The 11,572-nt window shown below is 35.9% G+C and overlaps 1 protein-coding gene across 5 annotated transcripts in view; it reads right to left on the bottom strand.

Annotated features, from left to right (window-relative positions):
* Window positions 1–11,572, bottom strand: part of FAM184A (family with sequence similarity 184 member A) — a 128,083-nt gene that overhangs the window by 21,471 nt on the left and 95,040 nt on the right. The gene's annotated exons all lie outside the window — the stretch shown is intronic.

Here is an 11,572-nt window from a genome sequence, read left to right as displayed (position 1 = left end):
CTGTATCACTTCTAGATGTCTTAACATACTTATAATTATTTTGGTAAGAATAAAAACATAAAACATAGGTATATGTATATATCATATATGTTCATATATGCATTTGATAAAACCATTTAACTGACCTATTTCTATTCTCATACACAGGATATTGTAACTTGAGACTATATAACTGTGTTCCAAAAGAAGTCTAAATCTAAGAGGAACTTAGGAGAACCAGATACAAAGTTGTAAAACGTGTTCCATAAGCAACTTAAAACACTCTATGCTTTTATATACTGGTAAAACAGTTTCTGTGGCCAAAAAAGCCAATGAAAAGAGGAAACTTTAAAGTGAGTTTCTGTAAATGGGAAAAGGCTCTCTTTTAATTGATGGAAGGCAGACGTAAGTTGCCTCACACGTCTCACAAAGAAAGGCACCTGGGAAAGAAAGAGAAAGGGTGGGGAATCACCAGACATGCAAAAGAAGAACGGAGGAAAGAATCATTAATTGGAAAAAGGAAAGGTCCGAAGCAAGCCACCATATCCCTTTAAAAAGCAGCAGGAAGAGTCACAGACTGTAGTGAGCTTAGGGTGATGATTAGCCTTCCAGAAGGGTTCTGGACAAAGTTATCAATCAGAGTTAGTTATAAAGGTTAGCATATGGCTTTATGGAAATAGTCAAGCACTGGTGAGAAATCATATAAAAAAATCTAGGTTTAATCTGTTTTAATGTATTTCCAAATAAGTGACTCTACCTGTTGAAACTTTATGAATTCTGCTTATTAATTTCTACAAAAAACTAAGGTTTCAGAGGTTATTTTAAAGTTTTGGAGCCAAGGTGGAACTGCAACCCTTTGATTCCAGATATCACAACTCCTTATACCTCTAAATGGCAGCAGCACCCACGATTTACAGACTGAAATAAATCCTGCAAATGTGAAAATGTGATATGTGCATAAGAATGTCACAGCCACAGCTAACGCCATACTTATGGAATATGATAAATTATACCACGTGACTTCTCACTATTTTATGCAATGAAAATCAGGACAAAATAAATATTGAAGACAGCCTAGAAAGAAAAAATAAACCATAAAAGGGTAACAAGAACAAAAACAGACATTGTGAACACTGATTTGTAACTGGTAGAGCCATTCTCTTCCCAGCAAGTTGGTTCTTGAAATAGAGAAGGCACCAACACACTCTCTTTGGAAGTTCAACCCTAGTCCCAGCCTAAGCATGGGGACCCATGGGACTGCCCTTCTTGGGGATTAAAATCTACCCAGCATTCTGCTCACCAAGCTGTCTGCCCTGGTACAGATCTGTGTCCATCCAAAAAGAATGGACACGTTTTTCTGCTTTGCACAAAGGTGACATATAGGCTAACAGTGGCCCTGGATCCTATCCTCAAATTTAGTGTGTACTTCAATTAGTAGGAAACCAATCAGCTCACATTGGTGTTTCTTCTTTTTTGCAATACCTACTTCAAAAGTTTGCTGAATCAATAGACCTCTTGTGTTAATTTGACTCATATTTGAACTATTAACAGGTGACACTTAATGAAGAAATACAATATTTAAAGTGAATGATTGGAAGTACCACAGTATATAAGTTACATATTTAAAATCTACAGAGTTTTAAGTTTCTCCAGCTAAAATAAAATACACACAAGTATTTTACATTGTAATATACTTTACCTTGAAAGAACTCCAAAATAGTACTTTCCATCTTAGGATATGTGATTAATCTTTGTATCTACACTCAAGAAAATAATATAACCTATGTGCAGAGAGACATTATCATGCAGTTTAGTGCTCAAATACACTCAGATATTTTGTATTCTTAACTTGGAAAGCACATCAAAATAATATTAAAGCCATCTAAAATCTCTGAATTCATGCTCAAGACAGTAATGTGAATTATATGCAGAAAGCCTTAATCATGCAATGCAGCATCAAAATTTATTTTGTTCCTTTGAAAAATAAATTAGTAGAATTGCAATAAATAGCCTTTATTCAGCATGAAAAGTATATGGCACTTTAAAGGCAATGAGCAAAGCAATGTAAAGTGAACTAATTTTTATAGCTATAAACAGCTGAGTTTAATATAATCAATATAAATACATATTAATGTAAAACTTTAACTGAAAAGAAAAGAAAAAAACCTCTGCATTAAAAGATTTAGGCAATTTTGATAAGTATTTTTATAACAGAATTATAGACTATCTAGAAAGACATGTGTTGAATAAAGAATGAGAACAAGTAGTTGCTTCAAACTATATATTATATTCAAATTATGTAGTGCATGGTATTAGTTTCTATACATTTGTCAAAATTCAAAAAATTCTATTTCTTATTTTGTTTAAATAAACCAAAACAAATTTTATTTTGGAAAATAATTTAATCTTTAGTTTTTAAATTCTTAGCACAGCAATTTAGATACGAAATATATAATATATTCTACTGGTTGATAAGTGCCAGATATTTTAGAGACAATTTTAAAGGTCAAACTGCACTGATAGTAATTGCCACCTTCTGTCTCTACCATTTAAAAAATGATTGCCTTTTTGAAAATAAAGTTTTACAGTCTTTTTGAAAATGGAATATTAAAGTTTTATAATAATTTCAAAAAGAAAAAATTAAAAATATATGGGCCTGGCACGGTTGTTGCTCATGCCTATAATCCCTGCATTTTAGGAGGCCAAGACAGGTGGATCACCTGAGGTCAGGAGTTTGAGATCGGCCTGGCCAACATGATGAAACCCTGTCTCCACTAAAAGTACAAAAAATTAGCCGGGAGTGGTGGCAGGCGCCTGTAATCCCAGCTACTTGGGAGGCTGAGGCAGGAGAATCACTTAAACCGGTAGGCGGAGGTTGCAGTGAGCCAAGATCGTACCACTACACTCCAACCTGGGTGAAAAGAACAAAATTCCATTTAATATGTGTGTGTGTGTATATATATATATATATATGTGTATATATATATATATATGGCTCACTGCAGCCTCAACCACCTGGGCTCAAGTGATTCTCCCACCTCAGCCTCCTAAGTAGCTGGGACTGCAGACATGCACCAACTAATTTTAAATTATTTGTAGAGATGAGGTATCACTCTGTTGCCCAGGCTAGTCTTGAACTCCTGGGCTCAAGCGATCCTCCTGCCTCAGCCTCTAAAAGTGCTGGGATTACAGGCATGAGTCACTGTGCCCGGCCTACTTTTTACAGACCAGTTTCACAAAGATTCTGTACCTCTATAATGGTGTTAGTGGAAGAACTGTCTCAAAACAAAAACTGAAACATCAAATCTGAGGTACGGGGTATGACAGAATGTCAATATGAGACATGCCATTAATTATGTACATATTACCTACAACCTTTGGTTTTTGATGCAAATCAGTGTTTTTTTTCTTCAAAAACCATTAGAGTCTTATTACAAAAATGAAAGAATATAGAAAGTATACAGTTTATTCCTATTTATCAAAGTAAAAAGTGGTTCATTATGAAAATTTTAAAAATATAGGAACATATAAATAAAAGGGAAAGTCTCCTTCATTCCCTTTCCTCACCAAATCCCAATCCCTAAGGGTAACTGGTGTTAATATTTTGGTATGCATTACTGCAGACTGTAATGGCTTAGGTCTCTCTTGATATAATTCACTGTTTTGTTTTCTTTTGCTTTCTTACCTAGATCATGTGTAAATGGCTAGATGATTTTACCAAATGTAGAGAATATATCTGATAAAATGTTGGCTATGCCTTATATACAAAAGTTACGGAGGCTCCAGGACACATCTCAAAAGATCAGTGCTTAATGTCCATAGCAGCTGAAACAGACCCCTGGGGCAGCTGATGTGGACAGACATCCTATATGTATCACATAGAGAAATAAACACCACTTCAAATGTGGTTATTTTATTTATTTATTTATTTATTTATTTTGAGACGGAGTCTCGCTGTGTCGCCCAGGCTGGAGTGCAGTGGCACGATCTTGTCTCACTGCAAGCTCCGCCTCCCGGGTTCACGCCATTCTCCTGCCTCAGACTCCGAGTAGCTGGGACTACAGGCGCCCGCCACCACGCCTGGCTAGTTTTTTGTATTTTTAGTAGAGATGGGGTTTCACCATGTTAGCCAGGATGGTCTCCATCTCCTGACCTCGTGATCCACCCGCCTCGGCCACCCAAAGTGCTGGGATTACAGGCTTGAGCCACCGCGCCCGGCCAACACCACTTCAAATGTGAAACCACAAGAGTGTCCTGACCTGCAGATGTGGATGAGGTGGTTTTCACACACTCAACTTTATATAGCTTATTCCAAGATGAGTATGCTGAGGGATTTAATGACGTTCAATAATTTTTCCAGTACAGGGAACAGTGAGTTTGTGTTTTTGTAGTTTTTTTCCTTCCCTTCAAAGTGGCATTTATAAGGTACTCATGATATTTAGATATGACCCATTCTTTTTAATAACTACATAGACTTCCTAGGGCTGGCACTGCCCCTCACTTCTCCAACAGCTGTTCTCTCGCTTTCCTTTCTTCCCAGTTGGCTGAACACCTGGGTTTGTTTAGGCATTAAATGAAATCCCTGGAAGGTAAGCCCCTCTCATAGTACTTTCAGATGAATTAGGACTGGGACAAGAAAATAATCTAATTCTAAGGTATTAATATCAACTCCAATCCTTCCAAATATATAAAACATTAAAAACTGCTAGCCTATCAGTCTGAGCAGCTCTCAGGAAAAAAACTGCTAACCGAGGCTTAGTAGAGGACAGTAGGAATAACTTATTACTATGTCAATGACTTAATGAAAATGCTCATGTAAAACATTTAAAGGTGCTCAAATATTTTAATTATATGATTTATTTTTCTTCTTTAATCACTAATGTGCTATTACTGAGGAAACTAGTTAAGAAAAGTAAATTTAAGCCAGAATTGTGGTCATTTTGAAAAAATTCTGAATTGCTCTTTTTTTTTGTATTTTCTAAGATGTATAAACTGAGTTTATTATTAAAAACCACCACAATGCTTCTAATGGAATATATCCCCAATCATCCTCTTATTATTAACTAAAACTAATTAGAAAGCATCTCTAAAGGACAGATGTGACAATAACAGTCACTTGTTTGTGAATGTGCTAAACACTGAACTCTTGTATGGAAAGCTGGGGTACATACCATGTACTGAGGGAGTGGGCAGGTGTTCACCCTGCAGAGCACAACACTGACAAAGTCATGTTTTGTTGTGGATGATGACAGAGTGAAAAGGTGATCCTCAATGACTATAACGTTATAAAGGAGATTTCACTGTTACCAGCCCCTTTTACTCTTTCTGTAGGAGATGAATCAAGGCACTTTCATTCCAGTTATTAATAGGCAATTTCAATAAGGTGCTTTTTGTTTAATGAATAAAAAGTACAACTATTGAAGAAAATGTGGCTGTGTTGTCACAAATATTCTAAAGTATAATTCAATTAATTTTTAAAATAATCATATCCTATTTGGGTTCTTATTTCTATCCCAATTAGCACATATGTCAAAATGTCTGTATTGATATAACTATCATGCCAAAATTTGTACTATGTTCTATGTGATTGCTAACAAGAATTTCTAAATATAACTTATTTCAGCAACACTGAGATAAATGTTCATTGTTTCTTTTAAGACATGAAAGAAAATGCTGCTAAATGTATTTGCATATTTTAATTATTTTTTACATAGAAAAAAGACTGAATATGAAAACTACGTAAAATTTTTATTTTCTTGCATAGTAGAAAAAACTTACAGGGGTATGAGGAAATAGTTCCATTCCAGAAATATCAGAATTTCACAAGACATCTCTAGACTCAAAGCTTTGATTTCTCTAGGGCTGGCATTAGTAAACTACAGTCTGTTTTTGTAAATTGTTACTGGAATACAGTCATACCCATTCATTTACATACTGTCTATAAGTATTTTCACACTACAATGGCACAGAGTTTCTGCCACAGAAGCTGGCCCACAAAGCCAAAAGTATTTACTATCTAGCCCTTTATAGAAAAGTCTGCTGACTCCCGCCCTTAGGACATCAAGAAAAATATTCAACAATGTTCAATTCTCTGTCATCTAATTTTAAACGACAAGTTGAGTATGGGTTTAGTGTGAAAATAAATCTCATTTTTTCTTATGATATACAAAGAAAAAATTTTTTAAATGAGTGTTAAATGGAATATTATTTTGAAGATGAATTTCTGCATACTTGAGTGTACATAAGTAAAAAGTGATCACTTTGTCAATTCTTAGGAAAGGGATTTACTCCATTTTGCTTTTCATCTGTTGACAATTATAACATTACAATGTATAAAATACGTTCTAAATCACATAAACCTTCATAACAATCCAGTACTTTTAAAAAAGGAAGTCACAAATGCTAGTTTTTCAAAAAAATAAACTAGTTTAACAACAAAAAAATTTTACATTTATTTCCATTTTTATGAATCAACTAGTTAATAGTTTTTCAAAAATATTACTATATCTTTCAAAATAAACATAAAAATAATGAAATGTATGTCTGAGATGTAAAATCTCAATTGGCTTTATAATAAATATATGCTTATTTATTAACACATGTGGTAGATGTATGCATAAACAAATGAATGACTGAACATTAGAAGCTTTTATTACCCATATACAAAATATATCTTATTGAATGCCAAACTATTTTTTATATAAGTTGAAGCTTTAAAGCAGTGATGTTGTTTATGCAAAATGAAAAGTGCAACATGCCCTTGTGTACAAATTGTAAGTGCCGCTCACTTACATTGTTGATAGATTTATGCAAAGCTTCACCCAGAGAGTGCCGCTATGAAGAAAAGATCACAGGAATAAAGGGAAACATTCAGAAATCAACTAAGTGAAAAAAAGAGGAATAAGAACAGAGAGTAAAACACAGAACATTAATTATAACGTGCTCAAGAGAAAACAAGTTGAAAACAGTTCTAAGAAACAAACTAAACAAAAAGAAATTAAAGACACACAGTCTAAATTATCTATAATCCCTTAAAACAATGTCTGATATATTTGTGGGCTTGCAGACTTACCTATACAAACTACTAAAGGCTGGGCCATATAAATCAGAGTTCAGTTTAAAAGATGATGGTTATTGAGGGACCTAGAGGGGGTATTACTGTTCTAAATTCCTCCCAGAAAGCTACAAGATAACTATTACATTACACCCACTTTGCTGTAGGTTCATGGAGAATTGCGGTGAAAACCGCAACACTAACTTGACTGACCATATAATTTGGGAACCAGAAATAAATATGAGATAATCACTAGAAATTAAAGATTTAATAATAATCTGGTTTTATATTAGGGGGAAAGGAAGAAAGACACCTTTATATCTTTTTAATCCTATTTCCTAGGATATATTTGGCAAAATTATTTACAACATAGGCTCATCTTTCAGAAGTTCATTGAAATTTTAAGTAATATACCACTGGAAAAACCTACACACCACTCCTTCCTAACATGGGGGGAAATGAAAACGTAATTTCATTTTCAGTCACCTCATTTTTTACCCTCAAAAAATACAAAATACTATTTTACATTTATATTGTTAATTTAAATGGAAAAATTGCTTTAACATGGTTTTTACTCTGGACATGATTTTAAGTGATAAACCACTGGAAAAACCTACATACCCCCCCTTCCTCCTAATACAGGGGGAAATGAAAATATCATTTCATTTCAATCACCTCATTTTTTACCTTCCAAAAATACAAAATAATATTTTTTATTTATATTGCTATATATTATATTGCCTAATTTTCAAACAGAATGCAATTTTCCTTTTGTTTTCATTTTTTGCCTATTGTAATTATTTCTTGAAGTGACACAATCTAAAGAGTTTTTATTAGAAAATAATTTTTTACTAATAACTTAGACTAAGATATTCCATGATATAACTTAGTCAAGTTGCAAATATGAGATAAAAAGATTAATTTTCTATGATCACTTCATAACTTCTCAATTGCAACTTTCTCATGCTTTTATGTACATCGCTACTTAATTTTACTTTTTTCTTTATTCTTTCCCAAACTCATAATATTCTCTATATAATAATGAGAGACTTAACTTCTCTAGACTTCACAAAACTTAAGAAAATTGGAAGAACTTTTAATTGTAGTATTTTTACATCTTTTTATTTATTTATTTATTTTTCAGACAGAGTCTTGCTCTGTCACCAGGCTGGAGTGCAGTGGTGCGATCTCAGCTCACTGCAACCAAAGCCTCCCGGGTTCAAGCCATTCTCCTGCCTCAGCCTCCCAAGTAGCTGGGATTACAGGCGCCCACCACCACGTCCAGTAGAGACAGGGTTTCACCATGTTGGCCAGGATGGTCTTGATCTCCTGACCTCGTGATCCACCCGCCTCGGCCTCCCAAAGTGCTGGGATTACAGGCGTGAGCCACAGCGCCCAGCCAACATCTTTTTATTTCTTAGAACTGATGTCCTAGTACTAGAAGTTAACCTAAAATTTACTCATGAAGCAGATTTTATTTTCACTCTTTAAGGGGTCATCGGACAAAATATGTATGTTATTTAAGATTCCTGAATTATTTGATAAATTGGAATATGCCAAATCAGAGTGACATGCCAAATCATCCCTTCCCTAGGTGTAGATTTGGGGCTTTATATGACAGAAATATATTTGAACATTTGAAATCTAAACTCATATGGTCACTACCTCTGTCCATACCCAGCTGCAGACCATGAAAATATTGAATCCAATGGGTACAGTTGCCCAAGCTGTGACCTCAAGTGAACTTACATCACAGACCTGGCATGGCAATTGGTAAAGGCACAGTAGTGCTGCTGGGTGGCAATACCACTGTTTGTTAATACATAACTGAAGTCAGCTTTTTCATTTAAAAATACTAATTAGGCTAGGCATGGTGACTCACACTTGTAATCCTAGCACTCTGGGAGGCCAACGCAGGTGGATCACTTGAGGTCAGGATTTTGAGACCAGCCTGGCCAACATGGCGAAACCTCATCTCTACTACAAATACAAAAAAAAAAAAAAAAATAGCCAGGAGTCATGGCACACACCTGTAATTCCAGCTACAGCTACTCAGGAGGCTGAGGCAAAAGAATCGCTTGAACCCGAGAGGTGAGGGTTGTGGTGAGCTGAGATTGCACCACTGCACTCCAGCGTGGGTGACAGAGTGAGACAAATAAATAAAAAATTCGAGTACTATTATGCTCCAGAAAACACCTTAAGTGCAGCGTGAGATACAGTGTTGAATAAGATTGTTGAATAAGATTGTAAAACAAATGTATAGAAATAAAAATAAAGAAAAAATGATAAGTATTATGATTCTTAAAAAGGTTGGTGTGATAGGGAATGACTGGAGGAGGAGATACTGAGTTGATGGTAAGAAAAGACATTTCATTGAATTTGTTAATTTTTTTTTTTTTTTTTTGAGATGAATGAAGTCTTGCTCTGTCGCTCAGACCGAGTACAATGGTACAATCTCGGCTCACTGCCTGGATTGGAGCGATTCTCCTGCCTCAGCCTCCTGAGTTGAAGCGATTCTCCTGCCTCAGCCTCCTGAGTAGCTGGGATTACAGGTGTGTGTGACCATGTCCGGCTAATTTTTAGTTTTAGTAGAGATGGAGTTTCACTATGTTGACCAGGCTGGTCACGAATTCCTGACCTCAAATGATCCACCTGCCTCGGCTTTCTAAAGTGCTGGGATTACAGGTGTGAGCCACCACGCCCAGCCAGAAAAGATATTTTAGAAGTGTAACATTTAAACTGGGGTCAACACAGAAGCCAAACAGGAGATAACTTTGGGGAAAGAGTACCTGGCAAGTGGATCAGCTAGCACAAAGCCCCTGAAGGTGAAAGCAAGCTGGGAGCAAGTGGGTATGGGAGTGGGGAAAGGGTTAGTGAGGGACAGTTGGCTGAAATGAGACAGGCGATACACAAACGGGCCAGCTGGCTTAAGGTTTAGTAGGACAGTGAGAGTCAGAATAACAGAATAACAGCCTGGATTCAATGGGGTGCCCCTGAGAGGATTTTAAGCAGGGGAGTGGCATGATCTAATTTATATCACGAAAGATCAGTTTGAGTGCTGTAAGAAAAGTGAAATTGATGAGGACAGACAGACAGACAGGAGACAGACTTTGGTAACAGTGGCTTGGACTAGTGTTTACTAGGGGAGATGAAAGCAAATAGAGCTAAGATATGTTTCAGAGGTAGAATAAACAGGATTAAAGGATTACATGGGAAGTAAAGGAAAGACATGTGGATGGTATTTAAACCACAGACTGGCTGAGATCCCCAAGTGCTGTGGACTGCATGTGTTCCCTTATCCCCAAATTCATGTATTGAAAGCCTAACCTCCAATGTGAGGGTAACAGCAAGTGCAGCCTTTGGCAGGTGATTAGTTGATGAGGGCAGTACCCTCGTGAATGGGTTTAATGCCCTTATAAAGAAATCCCAGAGAGCTCCCTTGGTGCTTTTACCATGTGAGGACATACTAAGATAGCTGTCTATGCACCAAGAAGCAGGCTGTCATCAGACACCAAATCTGCTGGCACCCTGATCTTGGACTTCCCAGAATCCAGAACTGTGAGAAATGAATTTCTACTGCGGGAAGGCGCAGTGGCTCATGTCTGTAATCCCAGCATTTTGGAAGGCTGAGGCAGGAGGACTGCTTGAGCTCACAAGTTCAAGACCAGCCTGGGCAATACAGTAAGATTCTGTTGCTACAAAAAAAAAATATATATATATAAAATTAGCTGGCATAGTGGCATGTACCTGTAGTGCCAGCTACTCAGGAGGCTGAGGTGAGAGAATCACTTAAGCCCAGGGGGTCAAGACCACACTGAGCCATGACTGTACCACTGCACTCCAGCCTGAGAGACACAGCAAGACCCTATCTCAAAAAATCATAAAATAAATTTTAATTAATTAATGAATTTTGTTTTATAAGCCATCCAATCAATCTATGGTCTTCTGTTATAGCAATCCAAGTGAAGACACCATGTCTGCTTAAAGAAATACTGGATAAACTAAACATTTGTATGTAAAAATACTTATTTGGGAAGCATTCAATATGAGTAAGATCCATGTTAACAAAAAGATGGCCTATATAATAGTCAATGTGTTTTAAAGCATCTTAAGTTTCTTGTTAATTTTTGAGATTCATGAAAAGAGCCTTAAGAGAACCTTTTCAACTGAGAAGACTTGGAGACTTCAACATAGCTTACTGAATGTATTTCAGGACTTTTATTATTGAAGGATAGATATAATGAGACTTTCAGATAAGTGAGGAAGAAAATTTATAATAACTAAAAAAAGTTGCTGCACTTAATTAGAAATGTAGCACTTGGTACATAAAAAACAATGCTCTTAGTTATCTCATTGTTCTAAATCTCAGTTTAATCATTTAGAAAACAGGATAAGGTTTTACAAGCTTGTAATTTGTAAACATGTTATTATACAAATATTGAAATCCATTGAATTGTAAGCTTTTAGAGGACAGAAGCCTGTCTTATTCACATTCTGCATCTAAACTGGTGCCTGTGGCACAGGGTAAATGATTAACAA

Source organism: Macaca thibetana, chromosome 4 (assembly GCF_024542745.1).
Source record: "Macaca thibetana thibetana isolate TM-01 chromosome 4, ASM2454274v1, whole genome shotgun sequence".
In the NCBI taxonomy this organism is placed as follows: Eukaryota; Metazoa; Chordata; class Mammalia; order Primates; family Cercopithecidae; genus Macaca; species Macaca thibetana.
This window is presented reverse-complemented; position numbering and strand designations above follow the sequence as displayed.